A 13,978-nucleotide genomic window follows, 5' to 3' on the forward strand; every position below is an offset into this window, starting at 1 on the left:
ACAAGTCTGTAAACTGAAGGTAAACATAAAGTTTGAGTTCAAATTAACTCTTAATCACTACATGGATATATTCATGGTGTTTGCTTCACAGCAATATGAAAGTGGTTTGCGTTCTTCTGGGATGTTTTTTGACTTCCGAAAGCCCTGTAATTTCCTGGTAGTTTCCCATCCAGGTATTAACCAAGACCATCCCAGAATCGTTTTATCAGGATCCAAGGGTTGAATAGGTGACTGCAGCTGCTGTGATAGATATCTTTTTTAAAAAATGCTGAAACCTAACAAGTAAGTTTGAGTCAGCAATCACACAGAACAACATTCCTGACAATTGTTTATGTACAATATAGAGACAATAATCAAAAAAGATTGTAGAATTCAAATTCACTCAACCTTCAACTCCACAATCTGGATGGAGTTGGGAGGCTTGACTTTGGGCCAGTCACTCTCTCTCAGCCCAACCCACCTCACAGGGTTGTTGTGGGGAAAATAGCAGGCAGGAGTATTAGGTATGTTCACCACATTGAGTTATATGTAAAAAAGGTGGGATAAAAATCTAATAAAATAATAACAACGTAATAACCTACATGTATTAATTAATCATGCTAAGACATGATTCAACAGCTACTCTAAGGCACCACATATAATCCATGACAGCACCCAGTGAGGGAAGAACCCCTAAATGTTAGTATAAATTTATTATAAAAGAACATTAAACCCCCTTTCTTTGAGAAACCTTTATCATCTTGTAAGTCGTAAAAATGGAAAATCCCTAAATACAGATTTGTGAAGCATCTGTACTAATGTCAGTTCCAGGGCAAAAAAGTAAATGTATATTTTGTTTCAGATATATAAGGATCTTTAGTATTATAGGGCATTTCAAGGAAATGTAGTGTTAATATTGAAACTCAGTGCACATTCTCTGGGCATTTCTAGTTTTTAAGTAGTGCTAGAATTTAAACTGCTTTTGTTTATTTGGGGACAGAAAGAAAGGTGGTACAGTCTCTGAATAAAGATAAAATCAATACATCACTTTTTTATTGATACTTCATTTGGGATGCATGAGATTGAATTGTCTTAAGTCCATAAGGATTATGGCAGTATATAAATAAGATAAATAACTCTTCCAAACCAAGTGCAAAGAATAGTAACTGACATTGAACATCAAGATGTGGCATCAAGCAGCAATTATCCCTTGATGTTAAGAGAGGTAAGATAAGATTTCTTGGCATTGTGAAACCTTTCTGTATGCCATATTGCCCCCAGAAACAAATGGGTAGGGGATGCAAGTTTTTAACATAACAGTAGTCCCCATTCACTTTGTGCAAATAGATTTTGATAGAGCTTAGACAATAGAATAATCTTGACAATTTACAGGCATGAAAATTGACATGTCGCTGGATTATAGTTGTATTTATGTAGTGCATCCTAAGTAGAGGTGGAAAATAAATTAGCAGGCGGGATGATGAAAACACATTTATATGGTTTAAAAATAGTGACACAGTTCTGACACATTAGTTGGCATCAAATAAAAGTATGTTAAGGGAAAGGTAAATAAAAATGTGGTGGAATGTTTAGCTGTAATATGATTTTATGCTTAAAACAGGCATGTTGGACTCACATCAGTCTTGTGTACAGGTAGTCCTTGACTTAGGACCATTCATTCAGCAACCATTCAAAGTTACAATAGCCTTGAACAACAGGACTTATGACCAGTGCCTGAAGTTATGGCCGTTGCAGTGCCCCATGGTCACATGATCAAAATGTGGGTGCTTGGCAGCCTGCCCACACTTACAAATGCAGGGGCACTTCAACTGCTCCACCCACCTATATCCCCATCATCTATGCCCTTTTGGCCACCTTGCACCCTGTCTTGTGGAGTGGCAAGCAGCCCCAGAACTGTGCAGCTCTGGGGCTGCAAGAAGCCCCTGAGCCACAGCACAGAACAAAGCTGCAGCCGCCCCAGCCCTGTCACACAAAGCTGCCCAAGAAAGCTGCAGCCACCCTAGGCCAGCTGTTCTGAAGGACGCAGCAGGACGGAGCCAATGGAGGCGGCAGGGTGGTGGTGCGGGCAGTGGTTCCCAGGCAAAGGTGGAAGCTGTCAGTGCTGTGCAAGCTCTTGCGAAGCCTTGCACACCACTGACAGCCCTAGAGCCATGCCCTCGCCCAATGCCTGGATCCAGGGCCAGCAGTGGGAGGAAGAAGACGGCAAAGGTAAGCTGGGGGTGGCAGGGGTAGGCAGCAGCAGAGTGGAGGGCGTCCAAAAGGGCAGAGATGAGTAGATAGGCAGGTGGAGGGAGTTGAAGTGGAGGCAAGTGCAGCAGGGTGGTGGAGCCTAATCTGCTGAAAGGAGCTTGCCGGGCCTGGCTGGGGAGGAGGCAGTGAGACAAAGCCATCAGTTCATGCAAGGCAGGAGAAGTGTGAGGTCTTCACCTAACAATAGCATGGTCCTCGCCTAACAACCATGGCCAGGACTACCAGAGCCACCGTCGCTAAGCAACAGGGTCACATGATGTTTTGTCTAATGACAGTTTCACATAGCAATAGAAATTCCGGTGCCAGTTACAGTTGTTAAGTGAAGACTACCTGTATAAAGTGCAGAAGATATAATTCCACAATAATTATCCTTTAACTATTAGGTAGTATTTACCTAGATTGAGGGCAGCAGCAATGATTGAGCCTTTAATACTTCTGATGGTGAAATTTTGCTTTGGAGTGGTGGGAAGTAAGTATAATGGAAATATCAAATTCATTGATTAGTTCATTGAAATTAACTATATGTTTAAACTTTCTTTTCCTGTTCCCTTTTTATTACACATAACTATCAAGGGCAAAAAGTTCTGGTCATACCATTAGTTAGATAGTCTGTTGCTCTGCAATAGTAAAACTTTTGTGTTTATTTTAAAAATGCTAGCTTCAAAAAGAAAGAAAAAAAAACAACCAAGAAAGTCTTGTTCAGTTGACTTTTAAGGCACTCTTCAAGAAACTCTTTAGTATTTGACTGGTGGAGGACAAATCCAGCTATCCCTATGCTTTTACTATTAGACATGTAGTAATAGTACAAAAGTGTAATGTACATCATCAGTCCTGTCAGTGACAGTACCCATTAATGACACTTTTTTTTTTCTTCCTCTGCTCAGTTCTCAGTTGTACTAATGGAATGGCACATGAAGCAAGGCTGTAAATAAAAGTTATTACCTAATAGGTAGGCACTGAAGTGGAACGTACAGGAGCTGAGGCATAGAAACCTTATTACTGCTCATCAGCAATTATAAACAGGATAAAGTGTTTGGGACTTACACTGACACAGCAAAGGCTATTTGATGCTGGGACATGGTAATGGATCAAGATAGCATGATGGATGTTGATGAAATTTTACTGTCCCATCTTGCTGGCTGTTTCTGATATTAGTTGTGCTATCTCTTCCATATTTTCATATATGCGGGGGCCAGGGACAGATTCTATCCAAAAGATGGAAAGATGGCTTAATACATTGCATTAGATCTCAGGAGTTGTATTTTAAGTAATAAAGTTTGCCATGTTAACTATATATCCAAGTGGCCCTTGCTAAAGATTTTTTCTATCTTGGATTTTCCAGAATATGCTGATATATTTAATTTATGTTTATTTTGTATAATTCTAAAATGATTTTTAAGATCATTTCCTTGTTTCTCATTACCTCATTATTGCTAAAGTCTTGTAAGTACCTACCAATTAAATTTCCTGTTGCAGAAAATAATAGAGAGTATCTACACAGGTGCCTTTCTTACATCAATAACTTAACATAGCTAACAAACTACATTTCACCTCTTAAACTGATTAGTTGTAAAGTATTAATATATGTATGTATGTATAGTTAACAGCATTTAATCCAATATCCATAGAGATAATACATTTAACTAAACCAATTGTACAAAATCACTAACAGCTTTTGAGTTTAGGAATTCTTTGTCAGGCAAGTTGACTGGGCAAGGGAAGAAATAAAACGTAGCTGATCTAGCTTACATGGCTAGATTATATGATAGGGAGTTTTAGATGTGCAGATTGGATCATATCAGGGTCAGATTGTGATAAATATTCACCCAAATCTTTCTGGGAAGGAGGAGCAAGTAAATGTCTATAAATATAAATTCCAGCTGCTAAAAACAAATTACTTCCATCCTGTTGAAACACAGAACCATGCAGTCTTAGGAAAAAGTATGGCTATTTTAAGGAGCTACAGGAAGATGCTGTGTTCATGTGCCCATATGCTCTGAACCACCTTTTTGCCTTCAAATCTGAAGTCCTGAAGAGCCCCGAATGTGTATAACAAACATCTGATTTGAATTAGAGGTATACAGATCAGTGTAAGTTCTGTTCATTTCTGATTGATATACACGCAAGCATCAGTTATTCCCCTCGTTCTGTTGCACATACTTTTGTTCATAATATATTGTAATATAAATATTTCTTAAGCAAAGAGCTGTAATGCAACATCTCAAAAAAATGTGGAGCTGTGCTGCAAAATATAGTAAAATAAGGATAACTGTGTTCCAATTCACAAAGTAAGCTGGAAAATTAGATCAGTTCTCTTAAAAATGTAGACCAAGTGAAATTCTCCAACAACCTAAACTAACTTTATTTTTTTGTTTCAAAATAAGTATTTTCTTTCATAACCATTTAACGAGAAAACCATCAAATGACCAAATACCAAACTAGTATTTATAATCAAGAAACCGATTTTTGGAGATGGACATTTACTTAGACTCTGATATGAGAAAACTGTCTGATAGGTAGTCTTTGTTCCTATGTGTACATTCTATATTTATAATGTAATGATTCTATATTTACAGCATAATTATTCTATCGTTTAGAAAACCAATTTTTCACTATTTTCCACTTCTGTACTTGACAAGAATTCTTGTGAGTGCAGAACATAGATGTTATTTAATGCAAACCAATTTATTAGATCACATTACCCCACCTATACATTTTGTTATAATTGTTTTTAGGGTATACCATCTAGAAACATGTTGTCTTTGTAATTATAATTGATACTCATTTTTAAAAAGCTCACAAATGGTTTCCTGTTTAGTTGAATAGCTCTCTGGGTTTCAGCTATAACCTGTATAGCATGGTTCTATGGTTTGTTCTTCACATTCTGGAAGGAAATTGCAACATATAATACATAAAACTAGATATCCCTCTAATGTATTATGTGAATAGATCTTGACTCACATGATAGGGTTTTTCCCACTTGCCTTTCCCTTCACTCCTCCTACATTACTCTAACATCTGCTTAAAAGGTTCTTTCAATACACCCTAGCAGATGTTGAAGATGTTCACAGAGGAGGTGAAATCACCTCTCACACATCCCTTCTGCTAATTGTAAAAGTTCTACTGACAGGTGGAGTTAATTGGATAATACTCTCTGGTGCACAGATATCGTCCAGGACTCTAGCTAACCATTATGGAAGCATTATATGTACAGATATAGCTCGATCGGACAGGTCTTTTTAAAGAGAGGTTTGTATGTATTATTCAAGTCTAGAAATGGAGCACATTTTAGGAAATTAGTCAGGGAATTTCACGACTGCCCAACTCCAAAAAAGACACTTACAATATTTAAAAGAGTACGTAATTCAGAAGAAACATGACAAAATCACATAATTAACATAGAATGAACAATACTTTTATTTTTATGTTCAGAATAATTAATGTGAAATCAAATTGTTATGTAAATACAAAACAAAAATAGGAAAAAGGGAGAAAAGTTCCAGAATCTAGAATTGGGCAATACTAGACTAGGACTAGACAAAATGTCACAATATAGTGAGCAAACTTTTAAGCTTTCCAGGATTTTAATTGCATGTGGAAAAATGTGGGGAAAAGAGAAAAAAAATCAAAAACATTCTTCTCAAGTACAGAAGTGGAAAAAGTATCAGCATAAACTAGATGTCACAACCCTGTGATCTCCAATTACTCTCACTCCCAAGGTAAAGATTGCAGTCTAGCTGCTAGGAGGTTTGGATATAGAGCAAAACTAAACATATTATCTTTCTGCTAGCATACAGGAATTAGTTATAGTGAAATAGTGTGAGTGCTTCAAGGAAGTGGAATTGTCCCCTCTGCTTTGAAGATTTGTAGGTAGAGGTAGGATTCCTTTTTTCCTTTGCTTTAGCTTTTTAGGATTGTTCCTTAGACATAAGGGATAGTCCCTTATTTCTTTCTAGGGAAAGAAAATACAGGGCTGCTGGAGGTTTGCAGTTTCCTTTCCAGCAAACCACCCGTTACCATAGATGAAAAAATGGGTTAGGGTTAGGGTCACAGAACATCTGTGGATACTAGGGAAAAATCAGAGGATGAAGTGGCACACGTAGGCATTGTATGAGAAACTCCAGCACTTAAGCGAATTTGATGAGAAATTATGTACCCTGTCAATCCAAACTATCTGGGGTTTTTTATATCAGTTTCCATAATTTTTATATTGATTATATTTTGATATATTTGTTAATTTTGATAATTTGCTAATTAATGTTGTATATAGTATTGCATGTTGTGCTGTAAGCCTCAGAGTCAGAAGACTGAAGTGGCATAAAAGCATTTGTAATGATAGATAGGCAGACATATAGCACTGGCATACAATTAAGTTCTGGCCAGGATTAGGCTAATACTAGCATCTCTGAGCATGAGATTAAAATTCAGCCACATTGCTTGTTTAATCATAATATCTCAGTAAGCATGTTGCAACAAATAGTGAAGCTTTAAAGGTTACATCCTTCACTTTCCAGTTTCACTGGATTAAATGTCTTTACTTCATTTTTTCTTTCGATTTTCTATTTTACATAGTCTTGTTTTGTACACCCAGTTTCTAAGCATATCGTGATTAGTATATCATTGGTTCAGCTATTATTAAGCTTTTTTCCTGAGGTATTTTAAGTCAATAGCAGTATGTTATATATTCATAGTCAGTGACATCATTTTCTTCATGAGTAATTTGTTGTTAAGGACTAGCTAAAAATCTACACAAACCTTTTCCTTGGGAAAGTACTTTTCAGGTTTAGCCTTTCTCATTGCAGAAGTCATTCAATATAACATTAACTATAAACTCCCAGTTTTATTTTATTTAAAAAGCAAATTTCTAGTTCTTCATAGGAAAAGAACCAGATATATTCAGAATAAAGATGAATTGTAAGAGATAATAGGAAGTAATGGAAACTGGGAATACTAGGGATGCTAATATAATCTCATGCACACATTTCTGTTGCTACATACAGTGGGGCAAAAAAGTATTTAGTCAGCCACCAATTGTGCAAGTTCTCCCACTTAAAAAGATGAGAGAGGCCTGTAATTTTCACCATACATATACCTCAACTTTGAGAGACAAAATGGGGGGGGGGGGAAATCCAGAAAATCACATTGTCTGATTTTTAAAGAATTTATTTGCAAATCATGATGGAAAATAAGTATTTGGTCACCTACGAACAAGCAAGATGTCTGGCTCTCACAGACCTGTAACTACTTCTTTAAGAGGCTCCTCTGTCCTCCACTCGTTACCTGTAGTAATGGCCCCTGTTTGACCTTGTTATCAGTATAAAAGACACCTGTCCACAACCTCAAACAGTCACACTCCAAACTCCACTATGGCCAAGACCAAAGAGCTGTCAAAGGACACCAGAAACAAAATTGTAGACCTGCACCAGGCTGGGAAGACTGAATCTGCAATAGGCAAGCAGCTTGGTGTGAAGAAATCAACTGTGGGAGCAATAATTAGAAAGTGGAAGACATACAAGACCACTGATAATCTCCCTCAATCTGGGGCTCCACGCAAGATCTCACCCCGTGGAGTCAAAATGATCACAAGAACAGTGAGCAAAAATCCCAGAACCACATGGGGGGACCTAGTGAATGACCTGCAGAGAGCTGGGACCAAAGTAACAAAGGCTACCATCAGTAACACACTACGCCGCCAGGGACTCAAATCCTGCAGTGCCAGGCGTGTCCCCCTGCTTAAGCCAGTACATGTCTGGGCCCGTCTGAAGTTTGCTAGAGAGCATTTGGATGATCCAGAAGAGGATTGGGAGAATGTCATATGGTCAGATGAAACCAAAGTAGAACGTTTTGGTCTAAACTCAACTCGTTGTGTTTGGAGGAGAGAGAATGCTGAGTTGCATCCAAAGAACACCATACCTACTGTGAAGCATGGGGGTGGAAACATCATGCTTTGGGGCTGTTGTTCTGCAAAGGGACCAGGACGACTGATCCTTGTAAAGGAAAGAATGAATGGGGCCATGTATCGTGAGATTTTGAGTGAACACCTCCTTCCATCAGCAAGGGCATTGAAGATGAAACGTGGCTGGGTCTTTCAGCATGACAATGATCCCAAACACACCACCCGGGCAACGAAGGAGTGGCTTCGTAAGCAGCATTTCAAGGTCCTGGAGTGGCCTAGCCAGTCTCCAGATCTCAACCCCATGGAAAACCTTTGGAGGGAGTTGAAAGTCCGTGTTGCCCAGCAACAGCCCCAAAACATCACTGCTCTAGAGGAGATCTGCATGGAGGAATGGGCCAAAATACCAGCAACAGTGTGTGAAAACCTTGTGAAGACTTACAGAAAACGTTTGACCTCTGTCATTGCCAACAAAGGATATATAACAAAGTATTGAGATGAACTTTGGATATTGACCAAATACTTATTTTCCACCATGATTTGCAAATAAATTCTTTAAAAATCAGACAATGTGATTTTCTGGATTTTTTTTCCCCATTTTGTTTCTGATAGTTGAGGTATACCTATGATGAAAATTACAGGCCTCTCTCATCTTTTTAAGTGGGAGAACTTGCACAATTGGTGGCTGACTAAATACTTTTTTGCCCCAATGTAGCTATAGTAGATAACTAGATCATAACTTCTGTAAAACTGTCATGCTGTGTTTGTAATTCCTGACATTTATAAAACACAGTTTTTAAAAAAGTTATTTCCATCCCAAGAAAATGCTAGAAAGAAAAGGGTATCAGAACTCTCTCCATCTTTCTGTCTACCATCTGGATAGCTCTCCAAAAACAGAATGGAATTAATCAAAATTTTGATATAGGAAAAGCTGGCAAACACATAAGCCAACAAAAAAATAAGCCAAATCCTCTTGGGGTTGTGGAGAAAATGGTCCAGGAAACATTTCTCAGATGTATCCCTATGGGAAACTCTGATGGGCCATGGCTTGGAACACTGCTGGCTGCTCCATTCTAGGCCCCTCAATTCTTCCCTCCCATCACATGTCCCAGAGCAAAGCATATGTGCTCACCTTATGCTTCTTAATGCACACAGATGCAGATACATCCACAGATGCAACAAGTTACTTTATTCAACAGAAGAAAATACAGACTTAGGGCTACTGCTAATAAATTGAAAAGAATTCAAGAGGTCTTGCCCTGCATGCTTTCCCAAATTTGCTTCTACCTCTAATTATATTATTATATAAAGATCATGTACTTTATAAAAACAATTTTGTTCCATCATGCCAATTCTGTAACAATTTACTTTAAAGCCAATATGTAATAATGTGTACCTGACAATTTAAATAGCATTTGTGGTAGAGAAATTTAGTTCAACTAAATTAGGCAGAATTCCTGTCTATTCCTAATATTTAATATAGTAATATTTATCATAATCTAAATACATTAAGAATACATTTTCATATAAAAGTAATACAAGACATGTTTTACCATCCAGCACCATAGCAGTCTAAGATCTGGCATACAGGTAGACCTCACTTAGCAACTGCCTCAGGCAGGAACCATTCAAAGTTACCACAGTGGTGAAAAAGTAACTTTGCAACTAATGCCCGCATTTATGACCTTCGCAGCATCTCTCTCAGTCACATGTTCGCCATTACAGTCAGTCGGTATGTGTTGTCCTGTGCCTGACCTGTTTTGTACCCCCTAGCAAAGCAGAGCAGTTGCTAAACAAGCTATCTCTTCCTGAGTGGCTTTTTTCAGCAGGGCTTCCCCAAAAGGTGCTAACCACAAGTTAACAAGCTCAGTTCTGTGACCTTAATTAGCCAGTTTGCAGCTGCTGCCTATAACTGACAAAACTTTAATCACTTTCGCACCTTCAACTTTTGTTTGCTTCCTAAGTGGCTCTGGGCTCAGAGCCGTGAGCATGCTAGGCAAACAGCCAGCACTAGCGTATTCCTTTCGATATGTATTCCCCATTGTGTGCCTGCTTACTCTCTTGTAATCGCTGCCCCTCCAATCAACGTAAATACAAACATTAATTATCTTCTTGCTAATTATCCAAGTGCCGAGGTGAGCATTCCAAAGGGCGGGGGAGTGGGGAAAAAGGAAAGCTGAAGTAAAATTGTAAGCACAGTCACGGTCACATGTTTTTCTACTTAGCGACTGTGTCAGTTAGCAGCTGAATTGCCGGTCCCAATTATGGTCGCTAAACAAGGAGTACCTTATGCTTCTTTGATTGTGATCTGTTGTTCTGGGACTGCCAGCAGATCAAACTACAGCTACTTTTTGCTTCTGAATTTAGCTTCTTTTATTACCATCTAACGTCTTTCTTCTACAGCCTATACTTGCTACATAGAATTCATGATAGATTTATTTTTGATGACTAAAATTCCTTTTTTAAAAATAGGCTAAGGAACTGTGGCAGTGATGTTTGAAGGTTCATTAGTTACTGCCCTTACTGATGTTTGCACAGTCAATTGAGATCAGAAATGTCAATCTCTGAGGCTATATGTCTTTTATAATAAAAAAATCTTCTGATATGCCTCAAATGCTGTCATCATGTCAGAGATTAAACTAACTGCAAGATTGTCCTGGGAATGAAAATCTATATGAGTTTTTTCTTCCTCAATAATGTAATTTTTTTCCCCTGTTCTCTTTATTTACATATTCTCTTGTTTGCATTCTACTAGCTTTACTGAGGAGAACAATTCTTAATATTTTCTCCTTTTCAACCATCTATAAGTAGAAGAGCCTGCATCCATAAACTATATAAATCCTTATTTTTTCCCCATATCCTCAGTTTATATTGAGATTACAAGAGGAAGTGCAGTGTTTCTATCCCCATAAGTTACTAGCTATCTTATTTTTTATTCATTTATTTTTAAATTTTATGCACTGCTGTTTACTATCAAAGTGGGCATTGGGATGCTATACCAAAAATCTAATGAAACATGCAATGAAGTAAACACATGTATTGTTGATAACACTGAGAAGATAAACAAGAAAGCATAATCTTAAAGACAGTCCAAGAGTCAGTTAAGCTAGATAATCAAAGTTTTACCAAGATAATCCAAAAGGCACAAGAAAAGATAAGGAGTGCAAACTGGTACAATGTGATCAGTCAAAGGTTGAAGACAGCTGGCCAGAGGAACATGCAAGGTTTTTCCCAATAGTCTGTTATTTCTAAATGGAAAATTTTATTTTCAAGACTCCATCACCAACATAACTTGTATGCATTTAACTCAGCTCAGAATGTATTCCTTGTTGGAAATAACAGAGATTCCCAAATAGTTCCCAGATAGTTTTTTCTTGCAGTCTTGCACTTCTGCATCCCCCCCACCCAATGACACATCTCTCCCATAGAATTTGGGGTCATTCATAGGAATCTGGATCAGAAACTAAGGCTGCAAGTCCCATGCTTACAGGGCCAGATATTTGGAGATTTTTATTTTGGGCCCTAATTCAGTTCACACATTAGCAAAGCTATCTGTGATTCAAGTTTAAAATATTTATCTTGACATTCCGGAATGCAGTATAGGTAGTCCTCAACTTATGATCATTCATTTACTGACTGTTTGAAGTTGTGATGACGCTGAAAAAAGTGACTTGCGACTGGTCCTCACACTTACGACCATTGCAGCGTCCCCGCAGTCATGTGATCAAAATTCAAGCGTTTGACAACCAACATGTATTTATGACAGTTGCAGTGTCCCGGGGTCATGTGATCGCCATTTGTGACCTTCCCAGCCAGCTTATTTATTTATTTAATTAATTTGTATGCCGCTCATCTCCCCCAACAGGTGACTCTGGGCTTTTGACAAGCGAAGTCAGTGGGGGAACCGCATGATTCACTTAATGACCTTGGTGATTCACTTAATGACCGCCACAAAAAAATCATAAAATCAGGTGCGGTCATGTGATGCCTCACTTAACAATAAATTTTCTGGTCCCTAATGTGGTCGTAAGTTGAGGACTACCTATATTGAATCAGTCATATGCAATTGAGAAAGGCATTCCAGAGTCAGTATAGCATTGTAAAAGAACCCATCCTCTTCAAATTGTCATAACACACTCCTTGATTATCTTAATACACTGACAAGGTAGTACTGTGTCACAATGTAACGGGGTTCTTTTTGAACTAGAGGTGTATTGTGCTTTTGCAAGGGTGGCCTGATGTATGTATGTATGTATGCATGTATGTATGTATGTATGTAAGTAAATTTATTGGCAGCCCAGCTCCAGTGGACTTGACACAGAAAACAAGACAATGGAGTCTTTTATGCTTTTTATTATGCACAGTGACATTATTTACAGCAAGTATTTACAACAGGTATATACAACTTCACCTGGTATCAGTTTTCCTCCTAAGTCTCCCTCCCAGAGACTATCCCCTATAACTCTTCTGCTTCCTCCCCTTTTTTCTCTATCTCCCTCCCCCATTTCTGGACTTGACAGGAGAGGTAGTGAAAAGAAAGAAATGGGCTGGAATTTACTGTAGTGTACTCAACATGGCTTCATTTTCTCCTGATCAGCCAAACACCTGCTGCTTCTCTGTTGGGGGAAGAACCTCTCTTGGGGTCTTCTGCCCAGTCCTTCCCCAGAGACCAGGGCTTTTCCACCAACAGCCGATCCCCTCCTTCCCCTCTGGGGTCTTGGGTAAAGCTACCTCCTGCAGCCAGCCAGGTCCCTCCTTCCTATTCTTGGGTGGAGCTCTTGTCCCTCAGGGCCTATACTACCCTTCTTCTAGGGAAGCCATCCCTGGACCTTTCTTCTCCCTTCCCAACCAGGAACCAACAACTACTCTGCACACTTAACTTCTCTCTCTAAATATTCTCTCCAGCCACTCCATTCACTCCATGCACAAACTTTCTGTCTTCTCTCCTTCTCCTTTTCTTCTCTCCTCTCCAATTTTTAGGTTAGACCAGTAGTATGTCCCCCAGCAACTGAGGCAGTCCCCAACACCTATATACCAGGCTGGACCAATGGGGCTACTGTCTCAAAATCTCACCACACCAGCCCTGGGTAGCAGCCAGGTAAATTAGTCCGCCCTCGTGACCGCACAGCTGCCTTTCAAGGCCAAAAGTGAGCTTCTTTCTCCCCTTTTATTCACTCCAGTGGCTGGATCATGCCAGCAGAACAGCAGCCATGCCAGGCCACTAAAGCCCCATATGCCACATTCTGATCTGGGTAGAAGCATAAATAATTTAATTGGTCATGGAGAAAATCTGTGTGATCTCTAGGTGTCGAAAATGACTTGATGGCACATAATCAGAAGTAAAACAGTGGCAAAATGGCTACGTTTTTCATGGTACATGTTTTGTTTTGTTTTTGTTTTAATTAAAGTTGGGAAGAGAAGTAAGAAGCTTGCCAAACCCCAAGTGCCAAACAGTGGTGTGGGATTTTTTTCAGAATTTTATGGAATGTTTTAGAAGCCATAGCCCAAAAAGTGGCAACTGTCTGATTTTCCAAGACACATAGCTAAAAGGGCCACCAAAAAATACCTGTATAATTATATGCTTATTTTCAGGTGACAGTTACCACTTTTTGTACCTCGATTTTTGCTTTTCTTGTTCTTCTATGATATCTTCCTTCTGCAATTTGTGTCTTCAATACAGAATATATATCTGTAGAGACTCACTACTAAGTAATCAGTGTGAATACCAAGAAATCCCACTGATGTAAACAAGTCACTTAGAATGAGGAACTATATAATTGAGAAACAAAAATTATTAACACAAAAAAATTGTAAGTTACCCTGTCATATTTTTAT

At 38.7% G+C, this 13,978-nt stretch overlaps 1 protein-coding gene across 1 annotated transcript in view; it reads left to right on the top strand.

Annotated features, from left to right (window-relative positions):
- Positions 1-13,978, top strand: part of ZFAND3 (zinc finger AN1-type containing 3) — a 140,901-nt gene that overhangs the window by 101,848 nt on the left and 25,075 nt on the right. The gene's annotated exons all lie outside the window — the stretch shown is intronic.

The sequence above is a fragment of the Python bivittatus genome, unplaced genomic scaffold (assembly GCF_059951505.1).
Source record: "Python bivittatus isolate LINGU-HERP-01145 unplaced genomic scaffold, Pbiv_v1 ctg000020_np1212, whole genome shotgun sequence".
In the NCBI taxonomy this organism is placed as follows: Eukaryota; Metazoa; Chordata; class Lepidosauria; order Squamata; family Pythonidae; genus Python; species Python bivittatus.